The sequence below is a fragment of the Anas acuta genome, chromosome 7 (genome assembly GCF_963932015.1).
Source record: "Anas acuta chromosome 7, bAnaAcu1.1, whole genome shotgun sequence".
Taxonomy (NCBI): Eukaryota; Metazoa; Chordata; class Aves; order Anseriformes; family Anatidae; genus Anas; species Anas acuta.
In genome coordinates, this window is record NC_088985.1 from 22,720,198 (window position 1) to 22,747,495 (window position 27,298).

The following is a 27,298-nucleotide window of genomic DNA, read 5'->3' on the forward strand; positions in this document are numbered from 1 at the left end:
AAGAAAACAACAACAAAAATTCCCAACAAAACCCCTTGCTTTAACATTTTAAGCTTTGGCTAAAAAGTTTTACAGAAAGGATCCACAAAAAATAAAATAGAAAGCTTAGAAGAATATAATGGAATTTGGAGAACAAAAGTTAAGTTATTACAAGATGAAAACCAAAAAAATAAAGAACAACAAAAAAAGGAAAAAACTACTATACCTACCCTTGTTATTAAAAAAAATAAAAAATGAAAGTGTGAAACTTGAGAACAGCACACCCAGCCCCAACCTTTACTGTTCCCCACAGCTCAGTTATTCCACCATGGTCTGCCCAGCTGCTCTTTATTTTGTGTTTCCACTAGCTTTTAGTTTTATAAACGGGCATGCAGGTGACAAAATTAAGAAAGAAAGTTATTGTTTCTGAACAAAGAGGAAGACTCCTGCTTGCTGGAGGGGAAAACTTGCTCACCTAGAAGCGTATTTGCAGGAGTACTACTTGAGATTTTGACAGCTTGAAGCTCTTATCTTGCACGATATATTCTCAAACTACATACAGTAGTAGGCTTCCAGCAACGTCTGATCGCTGGCATGGTCTTTCCGAAAGCTCACTGAGATCTTTAATCTGAGTGAGAGCTTTGTAAGATGTAGTTTCGTATTACTTGCTAGTTTTGTTCATTTAAACCAACCCAATTAATTGCATAAAACAATTCTCCCCTTTCACCTCCTTTCTGGTAGCTCAGCCAAAAGCAAAACGAGAATCCCAAGTATAAAAAGCATCTATTTCAGCTCTTTAGGCCTCCTTCAGGTACTTCAGATGTCCACATGCACACACCACAATGCTACCTGGAACAGCGGGAGAGCAATTTCCTTGCAAGGAAATGCAGACTGGCATCAGCTGGCTGGGTGGCAGCTGGTGTTTTCCATGGCTGGTGTGTGTATACAATGTATACAGACATAGCTGAATTCTTGAGGTGCAGTCAGATAAACTGCTTCAGTTGCTGTTGGTCTGGGATAGGGTGCTGTTGCCACATATGCACTCTGGGAGCTTGTCATTATCCAACCCCTGCAATGCCTCTCATGGTGGGAGAAGAGGCATTTTGGAGCTGGAGGTGGTAACCTGAGACTCCAAGCCATCAACTCAAGGCAAAGAGTCTTTGATCTTTATCTGTAAAGTTATCTCAAAGCTCTGAAGAAAGGTTGAAAGAGGCATGTTCATGAAGAGAAGTCAATTATAGACACCTAGCTGAGAGGATGCACGAACAACAAATAGTCTTCTGCTGTGTTCATGAGAGGCACATTAGGAAATGACTATAAATATTTTAGTTTTGTCAAGATATATATATATATATATATATATATATATATATATTTTAAGTTTGAAGAATGAGCAGAATAGGATGTTATTCAATCATGCACTATTTTGTCTAAAAGCAAAAAACATAATTACAGCAGGTGTGTGTTTACATGGTACACACAGAGGCACAGAAAAGCTTAATATTGATTATACTTTTCTTCTTCACATGCCCTCTAGGTAATCTTCTCAAAGAGTCTGTCAAACTCACTTTTACTAGCTACCAACACAGATGGAGTAAGTGAAAACACATAACATGTAAAGGCATAAACATCTATGACACAAATTAGTCCTAACATGAAATTAAATAGTATAATTAGTGTCAGGTGACTAGGAATTCTGCACTATGAAAGAATCTTATAGTCACTTAGCAAGGAATCCTGATTCTTGACCTCTATAGGCATATGCAGATTTTTCCACAGGGCTAAGACAACAGAAGCCTTACCAATGGGACTGACTTTGGTACAACTGTTCCCTCCTTTTAGGTCAAGGCTGAGCCTTGTTCTGACTATGTGCAGACAGTGTATTAATACTGAAGGGTTTGTGTGTTTAAATTGTACAGCATTTGTTGCAATTTTTTTTTATTTTTTTTTTTACACCCCTTTTTAATTTACCAGAGAAGAGTTCTGGCTCTTGTTATTTCTACTACTTGTGTGGACTTCCCAGATGTTTATGCATATCAGAAAGCAGTGATGGCCAGGCACTTTGGGCTGCTGCCTTTTAAATTACAGATATTTAATAAAAAACTGAAGGCATTTCAGTTTTTTTTTCTTCCATCTTATCCTGCTTGCTCTCCCCTTTATCCCAACTGGATAATAGCGATACTATAAACAGGACAGAGAATAATCAGCTATTACAATATGCTAAGTGAATATTGCACATCACTTCCTGACACAAGATGTTGAGAGATTTTCTGTTCCGTAACTGACCTGCTCTGTGTCTTTTTGGTTAACTGATCTCTTTTATGCACCAGTTGTCTGGATACAACCTGATGCATTTAAAACAAACAAACAAAACAGAAGCTATATTCAACAAGGCTTCCTTCCTTTACTCTTCTGAAAGGCTTGCAAGCAGCAGATGGGATCTAAAGGCATTAGCTTACTCTAACATACTGGTCCAGTTAAAATAAAAGAAGCTCTGTCTCTTCATGAAGGACTTGTTCCCTATAGCTTGACAGGTAAGAGAGAACAAGGATAGAAATTGTAGGAGTAATATGTTTTTTATATTTTACCAAACAGAGGAAGCACAAACTCATTGCAGGGAAGTGAATAAAGACAGGACATGGTAAGGGCGCTGAAAATTACCATCTGTCAGCAGTAACATTACCTTTAGTCATGATTTTACGTATGTTTTAGAAAGGTTGGATAACATTTCTGTCATTCCTGCAGTCATGTAGATTGAAAATGCGATTTGGTCACATGAAGGAAAGCAAATGAAAAAGAAAAAAAAGAGTTAATTGAACACAGAAACACAGAGGCTGAATTTTGGTTTGGTTTTGAAACAGAGAAAATTCCTTTGTTCTCACTCCTCTTCCACAAATTTCAAATCTCCCATTTTAGTTCTGGTCACCTATTGAAGAACGTCAAATAATCTCTTTCAAGTTATGTAATGGGCATGACTAAGATTTAACCAAATATTTAAGCAAATGTCTAAATTCAACCACCTTAACGTTACGTACGTACTTAAATTTTGTGCTGAGGTCTTACTAATGTGTGCACAACAGCACTGGCATGAGATCAATAAATTTACTTCATGATCCGAGTGTAGTCTTCATTAGTGTCTTTGTGCCATTTAAGATTGCTACTAAAATAAACTTTCTAATTTAGTGATTTTAATCCAGAAAGTTCAGAGACTGAAAGAATAAAACATGTTGTTTTTCCAAGGTGCTCAAGAATCTGAAGGCAAGGTGCTTTGTGTGCACTGGAGAGAGAAAACGGAGGTTTTTTCTAAACAGCCTTTTAATTCTTCTCCTTAAACCAAAAGTGCATTTATATACATAATGGACTGCATTTGTTCTACCAAATAGTGCTCTGACAACCAAATAAAACAGAGCAGAGCTTCTAGATATGGCATTAAATATTAAACACTCCCATTAGCCTACTCCTAGAGACAAAAATAAGCCCAGGTATTTTAATGCTCCCTTATATTCACAAGTGACTAAGATTGGTTCCAACAAAATAGCTTTTATGTAAATATGCACTAGATATGCTGAGTAGATATAAGAAATTAAAATTCACTACTTTTAGGATCTTTTGTGAAAGCTTTGTTGCTTTTTATAGAGATTTCCAGCCACAGAAGCATTGCATCCCCAGATGGGCACAGATAGGTGACACACATAGAGAGCAAAGAGAGAAGTTGTGGATACCCCATCATCAGTTCATGGATCTATCCATTCTGTTTATTTTGAAGTTATTCATTTTTATTACAAGTTTGGAGAGGTATTCCAGTCCCTACAGTTATATGGCCACTTTAGTGGAGCCTACATAGGCTGCCATTTGAAATAGGAATTCTGCTCTTCTCTGCCCTCCTCGTTTTGACCTCAGTGTTTACCCAGGTATGATGAATTAGGGAACTTAAACTGAGAAACTAACTTGTTTTTAATTTTGCCAAGTTTGGTATCAGCAAGATCAGATTTGGATCATCACATGGCCATGGGAACCCTAGGGCCTGTGTGAAGGTGGAGATGAGTTGCAGGGCAAGCAGGAGAATTGGGAGGGTGGAAGAAAGGGACTTTCTTTTGGCAGCAGCTCAAACAGGCTGAATTAAATTGGCCACGTAACTGCACTTGCAGTAGCACTTAGCTGCTTCCGCACTTCTTGCACAGTTGCTGGTGTCTGTATTTTAAGACATGAAGGAATCATTTAGCCTTATAGTCCTGGCCACTTGTATGCATGGGCACTTCGCCCAGTTACCCCTGCACTAAGCTTCATAAACGTTCACTTTTTCATATTATTGACTGAGGATGCATTATTTTAATACTTTCCAAGGTACATATTATATGGTATATTATATCTGTTGAGATCATAGACCTGTAGCATTGCACGCATGGCTTCACGTATATCAGGGAAATCTACTTGTCCAAAATATATGCACTAACAGATGAAGAATTAAGATACTAACAGAATTTTGAGGCTTCTTTTACCCCTTAGTTGTTTAGTTTATTTTGTGAAAACCATACTTATTCACATCATACATATAGCCCTTTCACAGTCTACTGAAAATCTAAGATGGTTCCTAAATACAAATGAGAAAATCCTATCACTCTCAGCCACATTATCTATCAGTTTTCCAATTCTCATCTGCTGAGATAAAGAACCAATAATACTTGCTTTCTGAAGCAGATGTTGCTTATCTATCATATTGTAATGTACTTTACTATGCTTAGATATAAAGGAAGCTAGAGAAAACTAAAATCAGTCTACTAATGCAGTGATCATTTTAACCACATAAAGTGTATATGAGAAAACTATCTAATGATGAGGGACTTATAAGTCATCTGCAGATAGCTCAAGTCAAGTGCAGATAGCTAGAGGTGACTTTTAATTGATTCATGCATTTTCCTATGAAAAAAGTAGTTTTGAGGCATTTCCATTAGATACATCAGAGTGGGTCACAAGTTTTCCTCATTGCAGCATGCACACAGTAATCTGCTACAGTTTAATCCCGAACTATAATGGTCAACCAAACTGAGAGGAAATATTTACATCTTTTAAATGTCAAAAATTTCAGTGCAGTTAACATAACATTGAGTGTTATGGTAAAATGATCTGAACTCCACAAGGCATTTTTTTTTTTTTTTCCAGTTTCTGTTCTGCAAATAATTGAAATCTTATATTTTTTCCTCTGTTTGTTCAAAATGCTGGAATTGCCTGCAGTGTTGAAGCTCCAGCTATCTCTTATCCTTTAAACAGAAAGCAAAAGCAATGGGATTCTTACAGTATTCAGCATTTTGAAATGTTTCAGTTATACCTTGTTTGACCTGTTACAAACCTGAATATGGTTAGTGTGGATTTTTGATTGGGTTAAATGGTTTTCCAAAACTAAATTCACCAAGCAGAACTACGACTTGATTCCATTACTCTTCACTAACTTTTCAACTGTTGACTTTCAAGAGGTTTGCTTGACTACTGGACAGCACTGAAAAAGAGAATAAAATAGCAAGTAGGCCAAAGAGGTATTTTCATAGGACCATAGAATAGTTCCAAGGGGGAAAAAGGAGCTACTAAAAATCATGCTCATTTTCAAATAAAGAGGTACTTATAGCAATTTCAATCAATGTGGGAACACCCTTTCCTCATCTTGTTAATGTTGTTTTCCATATGCCATATGGAAATAAACAAGAAATCAACACTTACGGCTTTTTTTTTCCAAAATTTTAATTATCTTATATTTATTTAAAAAGAAAACGATCTATCAAATTATAATGGACTGTGCAGTATGTAGGTTTTGAATGATTCTGTAACATGCAAAACTATTTTGTTCTTGGATCAGCATATCACTGGGTAACAGAAATATCCTATGATTTAGTATCTAGCTCTCTACAGAGCTATATGGGGTGTAGTTTTAAAATAGAGGTGAAAAAGGATACACAAAGTTTGCTGAAACATTTTTATTTCTTCTATGGCCAAGGAAATTAATTTATTGGTTTTTGTTTGGTATTGGGCATATGCTTTTTCGACAAGAAAAAGACCACAAACAGTGAATCTTTAGATCAATCTACATTACTAAATTTTGCCGAATAACTGACAGTCAAAGGCCTGAGATGGCATAACTTATTTTATTTTTTTATAGTTGTTCTGGCAAATGCTGCTATTGTGGACAATTATTTGGCAGGGCTACAATGTCACTGAAAGACCTAATTTTATTTGGAAGAACGTGCCTGTTTGGCAGTGCTGTCATAAGCTACACCAGTGACTGAACAATTTTACCTACATAGGAGGAAACTAAAGGTGATGTATATGCATAACTGATCTTGTGAACAGTTTTGGTGCAAACCTAGACTCTATTCTTATGCTGCTACCTACATTAAACAAGAGCTCTTCAGAATGGTTTCAGTATTACACAGAATCATTTTGTCCATATTGCTCTATTTTCATATACAACATATGTGGATGACAATTACACAAACACAGTTTGCTATAAACAGCATTGTAGGCAGGAAAATTCTATATAAGTATGTATTGAATTTTTGGGTTTAAAAACAGTACAGCAGGATTCAGGATTTCCCCCCCCCCCTCCCCCAACAGTTTTTATTAGAAGCTTTATATATGATGATTTATGTTTTTTAATAAACAAACAAAGAGGGCAGCTTGGCAGACTGACAAAGATTGCTCCATGCAGAACAACATAGCCAGAAAGAAGGACAATAATGGAAAAAAAAAAAAAAAAGGAACAAATTTGAAAGGGATTGTTCTTATGAAATGCTTGCGCAGACAGGAAGAAATGAGGAAAAAAATATAGATGGGGGTGGAGACTATGCTATGCTGAAGCAAGGGCAGAGAGAGAAACAGCAGGAGAATTTGGCAGGGGAAGTTGCACTGGGAGTGAAAGAATAGATTTTCTTAGTGGTATTTAGGGAAGTTTGCACTCTGTATCTCATTACATTCCAAAGTCCAGAGGTGAGACAGATTCATGAACTGTTTAACTGAAAGCAAGAGGAAATAGAGATTACTCAGCTACATCATTTAATCAAAACTCTATCTTTTGTAGGGCAAACTGGACCTAACAATCACACAAAGAATTTGTGTTTGTACTTAGCAGCATAACAAATGTTGGTGGTTAGCTTGCTTCTCCCCATTCCTGTGCATTTCAACTTCAGAGGTTGCATGCAGTCAGCACTGTGACTTCACATATAGCTTGGCCAAGACGTGCGTGTGCCACAAAGTACAATGCCATGACTGTGTGCAGTGGCAAGTTTTCAGGGGAAACTGGAAGCTGAGAAAGAAGGCTGCTGGAGGTAGCAATGGGTGGTAAAGGCCATTTCTGGCTGAGGGCCTAAGGGTAAAGGCAGCTAGGGCTCGTGCTAGAAAGAGAACAGAGCAGGTAAGAGCAGAAGTGACTTGTGGAGATGAAATAGTGATGAGAAACTAGAAGAGGTCAGACCGGAAACATCTCAACGTGGAACAGTTGAACTCCTGATTCAGGCTCTTAGACTACTAAGCAGTATGTAACTAACCCTGTACACTTGCGTAACTTTTCCTTTGAAGTGTATACAACTAAAAGAGGGGAAATACGTTAATGTTGGTTGTGAACTCTGATGCCCAACTCTGTCATGGGGAGACTGCTTTGAAACTCCAGTTTCTTTCCTTGGTTAATTTTTACTCTGATTCTGACATAAACTACATTAACTTAAGGAAAAAAAAGATTAAGTTTTTATTCGCTCCTATTCACTATTAAGAAGAATTAATTAGAATTTCTGTAATAAAAACATTTTCTTACAGTTCAGAACTGATGTTCAGATGTTCCCAATTTATTCTCTCAAAAAGGAAATATTCCCTTTGATAAAACGTGCTATATTGTAAACCAATGCCTTCTATGTATAACATCATCTTGCTCCCAAACGAGTTCATTTTCTGCTTATACCCTTTCAAGAGGAAACTACACCAAAAAAATCTTGTAGTAAAGAAGAGACCAAGTAGTTAAGAGCCAAGCTATCTCTATCCATAGAAAAATAGCAAAGACCATAAATACTTTCAAATTTGATAGACAACTAACAGACATTTAGGCCTCAAGGAAACTTCTCTTGATTTTTAATAGAATTAGGACTTAAACCTCCTGTTTAGCAGGGGATGTTAAAACAAAAGGATTGTGTTTGCATTGCAAATAAGCTGACATGTATCCTACCCGAGAAAAAAAAGTCAGTTGTCCCCCTCCCCCCCAACTTGTTTTTCATTTGTCAGTTATGGGGAGATAGTGATTTTAGGTTTGGGGTGGAGCTTTTTTGGGTGGGACAGGGAGAAACTGCTGCAATTTAATGAAGTTATTTCAAGTGAACAGGAAACTTTACTCTTGGAAAAGTGATCTTTTTGAAAACTGGAAGATGTTGGCTATATGACCTTCAGCAAGTGAAAGCATGTGGTACGCTTCTGCTTCATGCCATGGTTTGTCACTGCAGTGGGGATGGTAATGATGCCTTTGAAAATGACATTGTGATACACAGCTGAAGGCAGCTGTGTGCAAAGGGGCATTATTAAGGTTTGTGGTCATAATAAAAAATGCAGCAAGTCTGAAGAGATGTTATAACAGAGTCATATATAGTAGCTACAAATTATTTACAGAGCAGGAATCATAGGTGCATAGTCTAAGGAAGCTGAACCACAAAAGAGCCTGCAAGTTTGATGCTATATTGTTTGAGTTGCTAATTTCATGTTACCTTTGCCAACTACCATCCCTGATCATGAGTGCATCTATTTATGTATACATTTGTCTGAAGCATAAAATTATTTTCTGAAATCAAGGCATACTAGATACTGCTATGTCAGCATAGCATTGCTCATGTATTTCACTCCACACTTTAGAAAATCATTCAAACTACCAAATTCTTTGCATGCACTAAATAAATTAATCTAATGATAAACAACGAACTCTGGAACTTCATGTTTTCCTGACTATATAAAAGCGATTAGAATAAACAGTGTATTCTGAGGGAATATTTCTATAATACTGCACATACCTTATAACAAACACTATATTAAAACAATAATGGAATTCCATGAAGTTTCAGCATTCCTATCAAAATGATATTTAAGTTAATTGAGTGACTTAGCTTCAACTGCAAACAACGCTCATACTGCAACATGGTAGTTAGAGACACATAGGAATGCTTACACTTCTTATTGTTGCGATAAATGTGTTGAATATGTCAAGAATTGAGATCTAATGTAAAGCTTGCTAATTCAATGAAAGGCTGCATCTGTTTGATTCAAGTATGCCCATGGAGATGAGATTACTGAAGCCACATAATACCTACTTTTTCAGGTCTACACTGAAAAAAAATAAATCAAAAGTTCTATTCTCAAACACTGACTCAGCAACAGTACTACTTTAATTTTTGCTGCTACAAAGCAGAAATTTTAAGAAAGCTGTCTTTAGAAAAGTATGTGAACTGTAATTACATCAGTTGAACCTATCCTTTGTAGAAAAGTTCTCTGCATTTACATCTTGGCATACAGAAGAAGGCAGATTTTTAACATAACCTTTTCATTCATGTAACATTTGATGGAAATTTTGAGCCACACGTATCTTCTTTGTAGGTAGGAGGCTATATTAGGAAGTCAAAGGCAAAATCAACAAGTCGCAGAGTGAAAGCAGGCACATGGCCATTTCAAAGAAGGAAGCAATGGCTGCCACCATGTTAAACTGATCTCTTCCTATATTTGCACATCGCTTCTAAGTTTGCACTATGAACACAATCTCAAGCAAACTTGTGCCATAAGTTATTAAAATCCTCACGTTGTAGTACGATCACTGTAACCACATATCCAAGTCTCTGTCTAATGAGGTATTTAAACACGTTTAAACTAAAGCATGCATGCATTTCCCCTGCACGTAGTGAAAACACTCATGTTTGAGAAATGTGTGCTGCTTGCACAACTAAGGTGAATTGGCAATGAGAAGGACAGAAAAAGTAGCTTTTAATACTTCAAGATAATACAGGAAAGCGGAGCTACTTCCCCTTCTTCCTTCTTTTACAATTTAAAAGCCCTGGTCAAGGCAGAGTGTCAGCCCATGTAAAGATAGATGCAGAAGGGATGCAATGGCTGCCTTTCTGGTTTAAGGCTTTTGAATTGGTACACAAAGAAGCTGTGGACTATTATAATCCTCAAGTGTAGGACCTTCTCTATATATTTGGAAGTAATCTTGTTTTTAGCCCTGTTTTAAGCATTTGCTAGAGGTGTAGAGAGTACAACTTTATCACAGAAAATAATATTTTATTTCTTTAGGTACAAGTAACTATCTTGATGGCATCAAGTTTTCCATCATATCACTTAGCTTATTATCTTGAGATAGCTAAATGCAACCAGCATTAAGGCCTGACACCATTTAAACCATTTGAAGTGATGAACTGCAGACAGTGAGAAAACTAGCTGTCTTCTTCCTGGTCCATTGGACCATCAAGAAATGGTCAAGCTGTACGGTGCAGCCTGCCAGGTTGAGGACTATAATGGTCATCGCACCTCTACAAGTACACCCCAATATTTCAGCAGTATGGAGAGGGTGGAAATTCTGTCCCATCACGACTAGCTTTACAAGGGAATATTTTAATTTGCATGAAGGCTTCTGGAGAGAGGGAGAGACACTTGTAAATGGTTTATGAATTAGTATGAAATGCTTAAATGAGTAATTTTAGGAAAAAAACGCATGTTTTCCAGTATTGCTTTATAGAAAAAGAAAAGGAAGAAGAAGAAAAGATGTTCCTATTTTAACCTTCATCTGAAACAGGACTTCTTTTAATTACTCAGGAAAAAAAAAGGCATTGTGAAAGAGCCCTGAGGTACCCGCTCCACCAGCGCACAAGTCCAGCCACACTAAAAATACTTCAATAATGGTCAGCTTCTGCTTTTTTTTTTTTTTTTTCTCTCTCAAACCCTGTGTTTAAAGTTGTCCTCTTTCATTTAGGAGCATTTCCCGCTTTCCAGTTCCCTGTCTTCTACCCGTTCTTTCGAAGACTGGGAAATACCACAGGAACTTAACTGCGAAAGCCAGTTTATGACACTCCAATTAAACCATTAAGCCATTAATCCATTTTTTTCCCAAATTTGCATATGGCTCATACACCTTAGCAAGTCCAAGCCTGTTTTCTTAAACCTTTGCAAACAAACTTTTAAACCCTTTTCCCCTACTTTGCCGGCGAAGCAGCCACCGCGTTACCCTCCACAGACCCGTCTTGCACTTCCCCGCACGGCCGCGGCGAGGACCTGGTGTAACCCCACGGCCTCTGCCCGTGCCCCTGTGTTCCCCCCCGTGTCCCTGTAACCCCCGTGTCCCTATAACCCCCAATGTCTCCCCTCCAGTGCAGGATGCGGCTCCCCGCGACCCCGCCGCGCTCCTCGCCCGCAGGTGCCCGGCAGCCCCGCTCCGCCCCACGCGTGGCGGGGTCTGCGGGGGTCCCAGCCCGTACCTGAGCTTCTCTCCGGCCGGCACGGCCAGCTTGTTCAGCTTCTCCATGCTCCGCGCTGCGCCACCACCCGCCGGGACCCCCGGCTCAGCTGCCCCTGGCACCGCCACTCGGCACCTGCCGGCGCCGCCGCTTCCTCCTGCCGGGAGGGGAAAGGGCACGGCACGGCACAGCACGGCCACGCTGCCTGCCAGCACCCCGCTCCGTGCTCGGGGGAAACTTCCCTGCTAGGGGAGCCTTGGCAGCTGGGCGCTGCAGGCTCTCTCTCCCTGTCCCACCCGCAGGCACAGGCAGAGGAGGGACCCGGTGCTCCCGGCCCGCCCCCGGCCCGGCCCGGCCCAGCCCGGCCCGCACAGGTGGCCGCGGCAGCCCCGGGTAATGCCTCTGGAAACGGGACGCGGCTCCCTCGCGCCTCCCCGCAGCCCCCTCCGTGTGTCTTGGGGGAGCGGCGGCTTGGCCAGGGAGGAAGGCGGCCCCGCAGTGCCGACAGCCGGGTTTGACAGTGGGTGAGATCTCGATGAGCTCCAGCGGGCCGTGGAGGGGCCAGGGAAGCAGGCTGCAGCTGGGTGCTCAGCCCTGGGCTGGCCGCAGGGCTTGGCAGGAATGCAGGGACCGCCGGAGATGTTGGGCTCCCTTCTCTGCTCCCCACATCTCTCCCTGTGATGGCGTGCCGGATGCTGGCATGCTGCCACGGGTACTTTTCCCTTCCCGAAGGGACTGCAGCAAAACTAGAGATCACCCAGTTGTCCCTATCCTTTTGAATATCACCGTCGTGAAAAAGACGTTTCTTCACCTGCCTTCCTAAACAGCACACCCTCCATCAGCACAGGGTGAGGTTGTTCCCACCCCAGATGTAGGTATCTGGTCTGTGTTTAATGGCTCTGATACCTTCAGCCCAAGCTTGGTCTTTTTTTCCTCTTTAAAGGTCAATTTATAAGTGACAATGTAAGCAGGTATTCATGCTTGGGCTTTATCCTGTAGTTCTGGTAGACTTTTTTTTTTTCTTTTTTTTTTTTTTTAAAAAAAAAAAAAAGTTCTATGCCTTGTATAGTGTTGCCACTCTCTTCTTTCTGTATCTTTGGCCTCTGTGGCTTAATCTACAAGCTAAGTCTGGTCTAGGTAGGAAACCTTTCTCTTCTTTCTTCTTTCATCTGCATCATGTTAATAAGTTTTGGTAAGTACTGTATATTTTGAGGACACCATAAGTTATTTAGTGGGGAGATTCTCATGACACTTAAGGCAGGTTTTCACAGGTTAAATCCCTAGATTGTACTGACTATATTTCTTTTGTGAAAATTTAGTGGTAAAACATGCTTTCCTGGTTAGTGCAGGTGACAATGGGGAAACAGCCTGCCACAAGATTTATGTCTTTGCTAACAGTATTGCTCTGATCTTGGCATGGATAATGTCTTTGATCTCTCAGCCTTTAACCCAGGAATCAGTGGATATTTACACACAGTATTTCTCAAGGGAGGGCCCTTAGTGAACAAATTACCCTTTTGGGGTGTCTTATAAAGTTGGGGTATTTCATAAAGGCTTTAAATAATAACAGTCAAGTTGAATGTTATTTACTACGCATGTCCCTGGAATTCCACCCTGCATTATATCTGATTATGAACTGGACACTTTTCCAAGTTTACTCGCAAAGTTATTTTTGAAATTAAGGTTGCACTCTGGCAATGTGAAGAAGCAGTGCAAATCAATTGCAGTGTCACTTTACCTTTTGCTTATATAATCTTCCTGCTATATCTAAATATGTATCAGGATACAGGCTTGCTTGTTAGGCCCTTAGACAACAGCTGGTTCTTACCTGACTCACAGAAATCCCAAACTATTTCCCTTTGAGATCTTTGGTGGCAGCCTGTCATTCACACACTGCCCTGGTTTTGCCTTGTTTCTTCATGACTCATCAGTTTATGGGTTTAGTTTTAATGCTCTACAGTGCCTGGTGAGCTAGAGAGCTTTCACGCTTGTCCTTACAGCACTGCTCCCTTGAAGGAACTGATGCTGATGCCTCATTCCCAGGGCCGTCCCCAGGTCCATCCATCAGCCTTCATCTCTTATCCCAGTGTCCATGTAGCCATGCAGTGAAATGGACTGGGAAAGAAGTCCTCTACAAATGATCTAGCAAAAAGTAACAAAAAAGGTGGTATTAGCTGCATGCACTTCTGGATATGGTTCAGTGCATAGGTGTTTGTGTGGGTGCAGCAAAGGGTAGGAGGAATAGGGTGTGTGGCTGTTTAAACTGGTATGGCTGCCCAGAAGTTACTCCTAAGAATATCCCTATTGCACAAGACTTGTTCATGAGATTTTGTGGTATCTGCCACAGGGCCTGTCCATGGATCAGTATCTCAGCCAGCTTGTTTCTTTCCATGCATACACATGGCCCAACACACATCTCTGCTTCACTTTAATATCTACAAACTGCTTACAGAAAAACAAAACCAAAAAACAACCCTTTTCCTGCTGCTCCACAAGGGCTTGGCCCTCTGAATGCTTATGGAGGGCACATCTTCTTTCACTTTATAATCACTACTACCAAGATGCACTGACACTTTCCAGGGGAGAAGAGTCCTGCCCTAGAATTAGCAGAAGTCTCTAGTACCAGGTGATGTGGCATAGGCTGGCTCCCTGCTCCTGCAGAACACGGGCAAAGAATAAATTATACTGATCCTCCCCAGAAAGTGCATACAGTACCCTCTAGGCATCTCAAACCCAAGGCACCTGAGAGAGAGCAGTTTCTCCTGGCCACCTTGGAATATGCTTTTCCTGGGAAACCAATGGAGGGTCAAGTGCAAGTTAAGCCCTGAAATTAAGAGAAGGAAGCCACACTCCCCCATATGCCAAAGAAAGTTTTTCTAGCTACAGTGAAATTCCTCCTTTTCCCCAGTTTAAATGTATTCAGGTGTCGAGAACCTTTGGATCTAAACTGCAGCCTCGCCAGGAAATGGCTAGAGCCTGCTTAGCTGTTTCTGGTCTGCCTACAAATCAACCTATCTGGCCATCTATTATTGTGCTCTGAAAGCATATCAGGGCAGAACAAGATAGGACAGCCACTCGAGAGACAAAAAACAAACAAACAAACAAAAAAAAACCAACCAACCAAACAAAAAAACACACCCAAACTTCTCCAAACAGCTGTAGGCCTCTTTTGCCCAGTAGGTGGTTTCGGAATCCAAACTTTGAGCTCATATTTGGACTGACCCTGTCTGTGGTCAAGACGGTTTCTGTATAGTCCTTACAGAAACACTGTTTACTGCCAGCAAGGAGGAACACACTGGGAAGGGGTGGTTCCTCCCTCCCTCTAGGGTTACTTGTTGCCCCCAAATAGTGAGGCAGGACTTCACTAGCCTCAGCTCCAGGAAATGACCTTCCTGCTTCTTCAGGAACCCTGGGAGGGCCTGGAGGCAGCAGCAGATTGGAGCCACGCAGTGAGCATAAAGTCATGCTATTTTTGTTGCTGTAACCCCAGCAACTGTCCATCTCTGACCTCATGTGTTCATTTGCAGAATGCCAAAGAGGAACTAGCATTTACTTTACCACGTGGATGTCATTTTGGCCATAACAGGGGTTCACATGAAACCCTCCTTCCCAGGCATGGGTGCTGGCAGAGGTGTGGTTGTTCTGAGGGATGCCTGTGCTACTACTGTGCTCCCTGGCACATCTGGGGCCAATGGAAACAGTTGGGAGGCACAGCCGTCAACTTGCAAGTGCTGCTGGCCATTGAGATGTGGCCTGTCAGCCTGGACCAGCCTGTGCTGCCCAGCAGAGGTAAGGGGCAGGTCCTAGGGGCATTGGGGTGACAGTAGTGTCCCAAGTGAATAGGTTTTGATATGAAGCTTTTTGCAGAAGTGTTCCTGCAGTAGTAGTCTTCTGGAGTTTTATTGTTCAAACTCTTCACCTAAAGGGCATTTTAATGTTTTAAGAACCTGCATTGTCATGGACTCTGCCTTTTTTTTTTTTTTTTTTTTTTTTTTTTTGTGATTAGGTAGTGGTACTTTCATTTTCCTGTGTATGGCTACAGATTGACCGGGCAAGTTCCTTGCACCATTACTCAACATAGGTAATGCAGAATTTGCCAGTAAATTCTCTTGGCAGGATGGTTCAGAGAATATGGATACTTTTTTACTTTTTTTTTTTTTTTTTTTTTTTTTTAATTTTTTGATGCTCAAAATGCCAAAATGCCTTTTAAATTTCTGGAAAGATCTTCTTAATGCCTGGAAGGACAATCTAAATGCCACTGACTGTTGCAACATCATTTCCTCATCACTGTAAATGTTGTGGCTTAGTTTGGGTTTGTCTCTCTCATCCTCTCCCAATATGACTGTATTTCTCCTCTTATGCCCATAAATAAAAAGATTTAAAAAACCAACATCTCTATCTTGCATATTCAGAAACTAAAATGATTTTTTAACCTCTTCTGCTATTTTCTTCTGTTTATTTCTCCTGGTTCATTCTTTGTGCATGCTGCCTCACTTTGATGGCACACTCTGGTTTCTATTTAAGACCTATTTTCTATTTAAGATGAGGTAATCAGGACATGGTCAAACCCAGACTTGGTGCAACAGACTGAAACTGTGAGTATTGTACCTTCATTTGGTCAAAATTTGTTGTAAATTCACAGATATTTCCTGTTTACTCCAGGCTCCAGTTCCCTATACCCTATTGTACCTTGAGTACCTCAGGTAGTGTGTCCAGTTTTGCAAGACATAAGAAGAATGTCTGAGGTCACTTGGTGTGTTCAGCCCAGAGCAGAGGTGGCTGAGGGGAGGTCTCATGGTGGCTTGCAGCTTCCTCATGAGGAGAGTGGAGGGGCAGGCGCTGAGCTCTGCTCCCTGAGGACAGCGACAGGACCCGAGGGAATGGCATGGAGCTGCATTGTGTGAGGCTCAGGTTGGATATCAGGAAAAAGTTCTTCACTGAGAGGGTGGTTGGGAACCGGTACAGGCTTCCCAGTGAAGTGGCCACAGCACCGAGCCTATTAGAGTTCAAGAAATGTTTGGACAACTCCCCCAGGAGTTGGGCCCAATGATTCTTGTGGGATTCCTCTTTCCAACTCAGGATATTTTGTGATTCTATGATTGTTAAGATCATCTGTGGTTTAAGGTTTGTCTGAAGCATTTGAGTCCTTGGCAAATGGCGTTCCTAGATCATAACAAGTACTTCCCTACAGTGCTAACTGTTACGGAGAAACTGTTAGGCAAAAGCTGGAGTTTGAGTACTATCACTGACAACAGTGGTAGTTTTTATTGACTGAAAGTTTCTGTCTGACTCTTTCAATGACTTTTTTTCTGATTTCCACTGAAATTAATGCTGTCTACCTCAATTCCTGCCGGTATGTGGTTTGTATGATGATTTGGGTTTTGTCAGGGATTCCTGCTGAAGCTACTGATATCACTAGTAGTCACATTACAATTAAATATTTTATAAAATATCAGCTCTACATATCTTACTTTTAAGTTATACACTTCCTTTTAGGAAGACCATTCATGATGTTATCTTCATGTGGATTACAGATCATGACTATGTTTAGCCTAGGGAATCTAGGAATCTGTTTGAGTTCCTGATCTGGGTTGGCAGCTGAAGCTGTGAAGCTGTGAAGCTGAACATGATGGGGTGTTGCTCAGATGCAACAGCATCTTCCCATAGCCTTGTCTGCATGACAAGAAAGCCTAGGAATATGTCCCAGGCAGGAGCTGTGGCACACATGACAGGTGGGCAATCAGGCTGTGTGAAAAGTCCAAGCCAGTATATTGATACAGCTTTGCCTGGAAGCTGCCATTTTTAAACATCTAAGATTTCACATAGTTAAAATAACGAGTTGAGCCTTATAAATTATGTCATGTAGCATAAAAAATGAGCATTAAGAAGGTGAATAAAAAGAACTGCAAATACATTAATTTTAGACATCCATTTGAAGGAAATCTTCTTTATTTTTATTTTTATTTTTATTTTTATTTTTATTTTTATTTTTATTTTTATTTTTATTTTTATTTTTATTTTTATTTTTATTTTTATTTTTATTTTTATTTTTATTTTATTTTTATTTTTATTTTTAATGCTTTGAGGAGCCAGTGCTGCATCAAAGAATCTCAACAAGCTATGCATGACTATTTCAAGAGGAAGCTATTTTTTACAGGTTACAGTAATGCCTACAGACACAGTCTAGTGCCTTCAATTTAGGACAAACAGCTGAGAAACATGATTTGATGTAAGCAATCAGTTTGATAATGAGGTTTCAATTTTATCTGTAACATGACCATATAAGACTCATGTTTTCTCTCAGTCATGCTAGAAAACCCATTTCTTAACCCTTTCCCAATTAGTAAAATCTTGCCTCCAACATTAATAGAGAAGATCATACCAGACAATATTCTTAAAAATCTCAGGAGTCAACAATGGAACTTCTCATTATAGGAAAGAGTTTTTTAGATGGATTTCATGCGCAACCTGTCCTGCTAAGAACCTGGTATATTTGCTCATTTTGACTTTTGAACTTCTGGGAAATGTGAGAAACCAGAAGTTGCACATTCTAAAGGACAGCTTTTTGATCTTTTGCTTGGCTTTTCCCTCAGGAAGTTCTGACTAAAGAGCAACTGTATAAGCTTTTCCGAGAAATATGTAAAATGACTGAAAATCCAATTCAAAATATCTGCATGATTTTACTGTCCTGAGGTTATAATATCTCATGTAGCTTAGAGTTACTTCTCCTTACCTATATCTACTTGCTGTCTCAATTCTCTCTTAGACTGATAATTGCTTCAAAAAGTGTTTATTCATATGTGAAGACCTCTATTTAAAAATTGAGTCTACTGTTTGTGCTCTCTGACATTTGGCCACTACTGGGATAGCACTTAAGTTGAGAATTCCAAACACTGGAACAGTGTAATGCGAATGTAAAGGCAGACTCTAGAAGGAATTTGGTTTTATCAGTCTGCATACACATGAAAGTCAGAATATACTTACTACAGTTCAGTTTTTCAAGGCTGTGGAAGTTAAGTGAAAGTAGCCCAAATTGCTCCCACCTCTGTCTAAATTGGAAAATAGCCCAAATTCATACCACCTGAATCTGAACTGGGATCTGTAGCAATGTTGCAGGTTTTAATTTTTGGTAAAGGCCTGATATTGGAAGTATTCTGTACATATTTGATCTATTCTGCTTTCAGAATATACTTAGGAAGCTGTGCCATCAATGTGCTATGGAGACAGCGAGCGAGTGGAGGGGAAATGTGCTGTTAGCACTGGCCTGTCACATGCTGCCTGGGTGGGTTTTGTGCTTGATCATCTGGGTCTGAATGCAAATTTGTGGTACTTGATACTGTGCCAAAAGTGCACTCAAACCCTATTGTTTAAAAGTGTGTCAGTTTAGATATAGTTTTGTTTCCCCTCAATATCTATTTCAGTTGATAACAACTGAAATAACAACTTACCATTCAGTGTCCTATAGCTGGTGTTTGGAAACCATGAGTTTATGGAACATGGTTCCTCATGACTTTCTATGTATTTACAACTTACTGATTGCTATAATCAGGTGAACACACTGCAGTTTCATGTTTAAAATAATACATCTCTGTTTTTCCCAAGCATTGCTTTCAGGTTCTCACTAACTAGTCTATTTAAATTATTTTATTATTGTTTCCACTTCCAAGATGCATATAAGCTCTTTTAAACTAGAAAACACTGCTTCTTGTACAGGGAAAGATACACATAGGCATTTAGTTGTGTCTTAGCAGATGAGAGGAAGGTACATTTCTGTCCCAAGAATTTTTAAATACTTATTTTCAGAAATTTTCATTTCTTCACTATGGGTCAAATGTCTGAATGACACAACATTAATTTTGGAAGACTTCCTAGCAACTGCTGTAGAAATTTTAAAGTTTTGATCTGTTATCACTTTGGATAGTAACTAATGAAATTGTTCAAATAGTTACAGTAGTAGATGATGTGTTTGAAAATGCAACTGTAAATTTAATTGAAAGGGATTTGGGTTTGTCTTTAGGCTCACTAGAGGAAACCGACAGTACATGCGGGCTTGTACTACGGGGTAGGCAAAGATGTGAAAACAGTAAATTTAGTAGGATTTTCTCATGAGGGGGCTTCTGAGCAAATTTATTTTAGCACCTGCAGAGTGTTTTATTTCCCTGGGGACAAACCCACTGTGTAAAAAGCTGCACTTCTGCTTTTCAGTTTTACCGTCATCTGTTCCACATGCACACAGAAACACAAAACTTACTCCTTCAGACAGACTAATTATTTAATGATAAACTAAAATTGTTGGAGGCCAGATTGCCTTGGAGGCAGTGACCTATGCTGGAGCCATTTGACAGCTATGGAGGAGAAAAGTGCCTCTGAAGAGTAGTGCTGCTGCTTGGTCTGCAAATCTTATCCCTTTCCAACCTTAACGAGTGACTGCAATCCAGATATTCATAACTGGCTAGCTCTCACCTAGCTTTGAGTGTCACCAGGGAAGTGATGCTGCAGTGGCATGGGCTTATTTGAAACCTATCAAGTCCTTCCTTCAAGAGCATCAGTCAGAATTCAGACATGCAGTGGTCTAAATACACTTGCATCTCTGCTGACAAAAATCACTCTATACTCACACAGACAAAAAGTTGCATAAAAATTCAAAATGAAAGGTTTATCTGAAAATGAGGTTATTTCTGTATGGCAATGATAATGTTCACACATCTCATGACGCCTTCAGCATCTGGAAGATGCTGAAAAACGGCAGTTTTTAAACCACTTTTCTCCTGCACTGGCTTGTAATACATATAGCCAAGTAAAATGTCTGAAGCATCTCTTCTCTGGAACAATTTGGTAGTCTGCCCTGCTTTACTGACCATAGTAATTCCTGTCTGAGCATTATCTCATTCCTGCTTAGAACCAGTTTTTTTTTTTTTTTTTTTTTTTTTGGTCTTTTCTATTTTCATGCATTTCCATCATCTTAAGGCTGCCCTCTTTCTTGGATAACTGGGGTCCCTTATTAGAACTCCATGCTCTGGGAGCAATTATGTCATGGAACAGAAAGAGCTCCAAAAATTCTTCTGAAATTAATTCTTTTGAAATGTTGCCTTCGAAAAAAGACAGTGAAGTTATCAAGAGGATGGAGGACTTTCTAAAGAAAGAAAATATCTTATTAATTAAAAAGTAGCAGACTACTATGTGAAATAACAATGTAGCAATATTTTATCAATGACAGTGTTATGTGGCTTTGACATGAGATGAAGGGTCTAATAGAATACTGTTGTCTGTGGAGAAAAATTGCTCAGACTTGTAACTCTAGCCATGAAATTTGTCTGTTAATCTGAGACTGCAAATATTGTGAATTGTTGTAAGTAATATGCTCACACAGTTGGTAACTTTTATTGCATTAGGACTACAAAACAGTAGCAGAGTAGGAGTGGCATGCTATGGTAGAGTGAGTTCTAATTCTTTATGTATCTTATTTTGAAGAATTAGTTGTACAGCATTTAAAGGAATTATTTCATAAGTTTGAGGTCATAAGAACCTGCATTGTTGTACTCTCAGAGTACATTGAGAGAAAAAAAACTACATTTAGTAGCAAACACTGGGTTTCAGAATAACAGTTTCTAGTTTTTTTTGGTCATCCCTTCAGATTCAAAATCTGAGGAGAGAATGTGGGGAGAAGTGAAAGAGGAAAGAAAATTTGATAGAAGTCTACGTTTAAAGAGACATGTATTTAAATTTGACTATTCATTGTATTGCACATAGTCATGTTAATAAACATTTTTATTTTCATTATTTTTTGTTTTAATAAAGAACAAGAAGGCTACTACACTGAGGAAATAAAAACTAAAAAATATTTGGGGATTAAAGAAAATTTCTGACTGGGTAGTTTAGAAATAATATATATTAAGTGATAGTTTTGTGAGGTTTTTCTTTGCTGAACATTAGTGAATTTTAACAACATCTGCAGCATGGACTTGGGTACCTAAATGTTCTCTGTGTTGTAGAGCTCAGCCTGGAATATAAGAATTATATGCATTTGAAGTTGTCCTGTTCACTATTGCTACAGTAAGTTTGAGCTAGGAATATGTTTATGAACAGACTGGTGAGTAGAAATTAGATGCCTAAGTACTATTTGTAATCTGAAACTCTTGACAAGGAATATATTATTTTTATGGCTTATACTATAACATTTTCATGTTAGTTAACAAATAGAAATGCAATAGTGTTACAATAGAGTGTTCCAGGAGAAAATGATTTTTAAAGTAATTATTCCTTAAGGACTGTGATTTATTTCAAGCTTAAGCCATACTTGAGGTCTGCTAACTCTTACTGTCCTATTCACTATTCACTGGAGGATTTCCCCTTTTATGGAAAAGACTTTTTTTTTTTTTCCATAAAAGTATCATGAGCTTCTAAAGAAATTATACTGTATTATTATTATTATTATTATTATTATTATTATTATTATTATTATTATTATTATTATTATTATTCCTGATGGAATGATACCACCAAGACTTTCCTGAATCAAAGATCAAAGTGTATATTTATTTGTTTCACCACTTTCCATTGGGGTGTTTTAACAGCTTAATATAGTGATATACTGGTTATACACATGTATGCAGAGGCAACCACCCACAGCCATTTGCCTCATTCTTCTTCCTTAGGCCACTGGTGCTGTCTAATGCCACAACTGTCATATAAGTTAGACCTTTGATCTGATCCAGGTTTGATTTACTTTAAATTGAAGTAAGCCAATATACAAGAATACTAGAGTAGAAAGGGATGTCATAATAGAAAAGCAAAATTTTGAGGTTGTTATAGCAGAAATGCTTATCCTGCCCAGGTATCTGCTGGAGCTATGCCATGGTTGTAAATGAACAACACTTCAAGTCTGTACAGAAAGTGGGGTTTTCCCCGACTCTGGTGTTCCATCTTGTGCACTCTGCAAAATATACAGCAGGTATAGCAATAGATACAGGTTTGTCTTTGATACATATATATATATTTTTTTTCACAGTATATTTCAGCCTATTTATTTGTGAGCTATGTATAGACAAAAAATAAATAAGAGAGATCCTTGGTGGGTAAACATTTAGATATGAATCATTTCTTAAATGTTATTTGTATTTGTAATCTAAAAGGAATATAGCTGATAATTCATGCTGACATTTCAACAACCCTGTTACTTCCGTGATCTTGAACAATATTATCTATTCATTATAGCAACAGCATGGATGTGCCTTGCATTTCCTTGTATTTCTTCAGAGAAGAATTGCCTGAAGCCAAAGGAACGAGATAAGGAAGATATATACTGATAAATTTAATTAATTATATCACCTAGATCAGGGGTTTATAAGAGGATCTGATGACTTTTATGAAATGTATGGTAAGGCAAATTAACTGAAATAGCTCTTAGGTTATTGTGAAAACTCTGTGAGCTTTCTAAAATAATAAAAAGCTGTGAAACTGGACAGTAAGGAACTAAATAGGAGAAATGACAGAGCTGTGGTAGCAGGTGGCTGGGGAAACTGAAGTGACAGAAGAAACCGAGACCTAATGCTCTGTCAAGGATGTCATGGGAGGCTGCCTAAAATGTGTAATAGAATCAGGGAAGGAGAATAGAAACTAGGAAAAATAATACAAGAACTGTAAAATATCTAAAAGGTTTGTATTTTTCCTCTCCAGAACACTGGATTATTAGGACCATGAGGAGCTTGTTAGACATTGAAAAATCAGGCAGAGCTTGTTGAAAAAACAAAATAAAATATTTACCATTTCATTATCATTTTAACAGTAGTATTAGCCCAGACCGAGACAATTTTGGGCAGGAGACTGTGCTGCCTCCCAGCTTAGGAGAATGTCCCTTCCCTCTGTCCTCCAGAGGGTAAATAAAATGACCTGAGAGAACTGATCTGAATAGTCCTAAATTGTAACATGCTGCAGAGAAGGTTGTACTACTGTATAGAGACTGGCTGTAGTCTGGCCTTAACAGACCACCTCTTCAAGAAATCACAGCATATCTGAATTTTACTTCTAAGAATTGTAAACAAGCATTAAGAGCATAATGTCAAGGTGTGTTTACACCGTGTGGTGGAGCACGGTGCCAGGGCTGGTAACAACTGAGCAATCTCTGAAACAAGACACAGACAAGGCACTTCGGGTCACGTGCAGTGTCCAGCGATGCTGCTTTCCTGCTTTGGCAGCCAAGCAGCTTCTCTGCTTTATGCTGGCTCCTATGCTGGACTATGCAAGCGTACAGATGCTCTGAAAAACAGAAAGTTAGAGAAAAACAGCTTGGAGGTGGTCTGGGAATCTGAATCTGACTTTTCTTTCTAAAATCTGCACTTTAAATATGTGCAGTATGGTGCTGTCTGTATTTAGGTGGCTACAGGTGATCTACTCACAGAGGCTCTTTGATGCTATGAATCAAGTGCTAGAGGGGTGTTAACACCATCCACCATGTAGATGTGCATGAGGACCATCATGCCAGTGTCCATTCTGTTTCTATGGTAAGTTTTTATTCCCTACCTTGATGTTGCTGTTGGAAATTGAGTTTAAGAGGAAGGTGCTAGTAAAGATGTATATATTTACATGATTTCTAAGTTTATTTGGGGCAAATATAAATATATATATATTTATATATATTATAAATATTATATATTATAATATATTTATTATAATATAGATATATAATATATAATATATATATAATACATATATTTATAATATATATATATTATAAATATTATATATTAATATATATATATATATATATATATTTATATATATATTTTTTGGGGGGCAAATTGAATTCTATGAGTTGCCACCTGTAGCTGTGCAGGCTGTTGGGTTTCAGGTCTTGAATTTATGTTGCGTAAAGGGCTGCTGTGGCACTGCTACCAATCGCACTTCAGCTTCTGCCAGGCCAGCTGTGCTGAACTGACCTTCCTGAAGCTGTTTCAAGTGACTGGTTACAGGCACCAACTGTCTGACTTGCAGCTGCAATAGGCCCTCCTGTCCCTAACTTCTCCTTGCAGCTCATCTTGTAACATTTCTTCTCTGCTTGTCTAGCTGACTCCATTTTACCATAGTGCAGTTTTCATAGCTTAGCATTGTATCTCAGCTTTCAACCTGTCCTCTTTTCATTTCTGAATTCATAAAAGTCTGAATGAAGGGGTTTAGTGTATTCCTTCATTATCTTAGATATAGTGCATGTCCTGCCATCAAGCACAAACATAAAAACTGGTGAATTAAGCTCTGCATGTTTATACAAAAGCAGAAAAAGGCTATATTTTCACTTGTTTTTTGCATAGGCTAGTCTAAAGCAAGACGAATGAAATGTCTCTCCTGCAGCAAGCATACGTGTTGATAACACACTGTGTATTAAATGTTGTATTTCTTTCAAAAAATGAGAGGACTCTGTTTAGATACTTGGAGCAAAATGAGCCAGGACATCTGTTCTGTTTTCTGCACAGCATTTGAGCTGGGGCACATGTGGAATTCTGTTAAAATAAGATTATAAATTAATAGTTCTTCACACTTCATTGCTTGAATGAGACAGAAGTTATTTTCTTCTGAATTTTGAGTCCCAGGTGCAGCACTTTCTGACTACCAAATATGATTTTCTAAAAGGGAAGAAAGACCAGTGAATCGAAACTACAACAACCTGTTCTCTGTGGTCTGAGTACAGCCTTGTAATAGAGAAAATCAACTCAAAAAAAAAAAAAAATCAAAATGAATCAAAGCAAATCAACTGACGGGGGGAAGAAAAAGATCCTGTCCAGACACATGACAATATTGAAGAACCGGTTTGTGAGTCAGGCACCAGCTTCTGCTCCTGGTTCTGCTTCTGGCTCTGTATACAAACATAAGAAGCTTGTTTGGGTCTCTGTTTTGAAAAGGTGACCTCTCACTTGTTTCTTGTTTTCTGATACCCACTTTGAGTTGTTCTGTCACTGATACCTTATGGCTATACAGGCTGGTTGAGAGTACTAATGAAGATAAACGTTTCTACTTTCACTACAGTTTAGTGAGGTTGAGCTGACTGCCACAGAGCTGGGATCCTCTACAGCTGAACCAACTTATGCATTTTTCTTCAGAGGTTGACCCACTCTTGGTCTTCAAAGAGGATTAATAGACATCTAGTTTTATTTAGCAATAATCTGTGACATATTTATCAAAAAGTCTGTGATTTAGCTTGCTTAACATCCCTAAAAATCAGCATAGTATTTCCAACATTAAAGAAATACTTTTATAACGCTATTGTAACCCTTTCAGAAACATCATTCCATAGACGACTGTACAACATGGTAAGTCACCATGAAGGGTGTTTGGCCAAAGTTTACTGACTCTAAAATTTTCTAATTTAGAAGGTGTGCTGAGCAGGCTCTAGAAAAAGGGTAGTGGAAAATCATGGTAAAGGAAATGGAAAATATGGTAAAACTTGTCTGGAAGATTGGATTGGGTTCCCTTGGTGCTAAGAAAAATGCCCAGTTATAGATTCACGGGACTGGAATTTGTCTGTCTGTGTTATCCTGATTAGGTACTTCTCTTGACACTACCTGGGCAGATGAGATTGGGAAGGTGCTATGGTTAGACTGTGGTCTCAGGTTCAAATCCATGCTGCCTATGATGGTTCCACAAACCTTTCAATGTTATGATATTAATATTCCCATTCTTTCACTGTTAATTTTTGGTGAAACTCTTCAAAAATTATTTCAGAATAACAGTTTTGTCTGGCTTTGGATACAAGACAGCATGGTGAAAAGTCTAGTTACAAGAGCAGAAGTGACCTTTCTAGAAGACCTTGGTACACAACCTGCTGTGAGGGGATCTTTCTTCCTTCTCAGAGAACTGGTGTCATGCAAAAGTCTTGGTTGCTCATGGCAGGATGGAAGAGAACCTGCTGTAACGCAAGTGTCTGTTGCCCCCTTTCTGCTGCAGGAGGAGTGTAATACTTTCTACTTCTGTAAATATTTGATGCCTGAGTAGACTTTATCAAACATGCAGTATTTAGTCTTTTTCTAAATAATTGATAAAAATGTGGTTTAATGTCAAATTCATATATGTATGTCCACATACTATATATATTTATATATTATTATTTATTTATTTATTTATTTATTTATTTTTCCTGAGTGTATATAGTTTCTGTGACACTAGAGTGGTTAGGTACTGGAAATCTTTTTTGGTCTCTTTTAGATACCATTTTTTTTTTTTTTTTTTGGTGAAGAGGTATTTTCTGTATTTGCAGCCCTGGCCTTTTTCAGTCTGGGAATAACTGGAGATCTTTAACGTGGCATTTAAGCTACACCAAGAACTATGTATAACAAGGAACTAAATCTACCTATTTAAACATAAAACATTCAACCTGAGTCAGCGCTAGTATTTAAAGGCAAAAGAGTAATTAAAAATCCACGATGGTATATCCCAAGGAGAGGGTCAAACCTTTTATGACTACTAAATATTGGGGCAGAAGTCAACTACCACCAATGTTTTTTCATCTTGAAGCTTTCTCTGGGGTGGGGAAAGTCCAAATGTAGAAGGCCACATGATTTTTGTACTGCTTATCTCATCTAAAGAGACAGTAAAAGCTCTCTGTTTTAGGGAAAACCCAGTTCTGACAGAAATCTCATGGATTTTAACAGTATCAGTCTTTTAATATTAAAATCTTTGGTTAGGCAAAGTAATCCATAGAAATAAAAACAAAGGTGCAAAAAATCCAAATATTTGAAAGTGAAACTGAAAGTGTGATGTTGCACACCCTACTTTTATTAACTTGGACTACATTTAATTATAATATCATTAACCCCCAATTCCCCCCAAAAAGAGGATTAGAAAATTCTTGACATGTCGTTTCTAGTTTCACATTG

The 27,298-nt window shown here is 38.8% G+C and overlaps 2 protein-coding genes across 5 annotated transcripts in view; one reads left to right on the top strand and one right to left on the bottom strand.

Moving 5' to 3' along the window:
• The window catches only part of BLNK (B cell linker), a 94,988-nt gene that overhangs the window by 34,932 nt on the left and 32,758 nt on the right, over nucleotides 1–27,298 (bottom strand). The window lies entirely within an intron of this gene.
• Nucleotides 14,877–27,298, top strand: part of DNTT (DNA nucleotidylexotransferase) — a 180,036-nt gene continuing 167,614 nt past the window's right edge. For 2 of the 4 annotated variants that reach the window (XM_068688143.1, XM_068688148.1), the window contains exon 1: nucleotides 23,697–23,935. The gene's annotated coding sequence lies outside the window, so the exon portion shown is untranslated. Of the gene's footprint in view, nucleotides 15,225–23,696; nucleotides 23,936–27,298 lie in introns of those variants that run through there. The other 2 variants (XM_068688151.1, XM_068688146.1) reach the window with 2 other exon arrangements.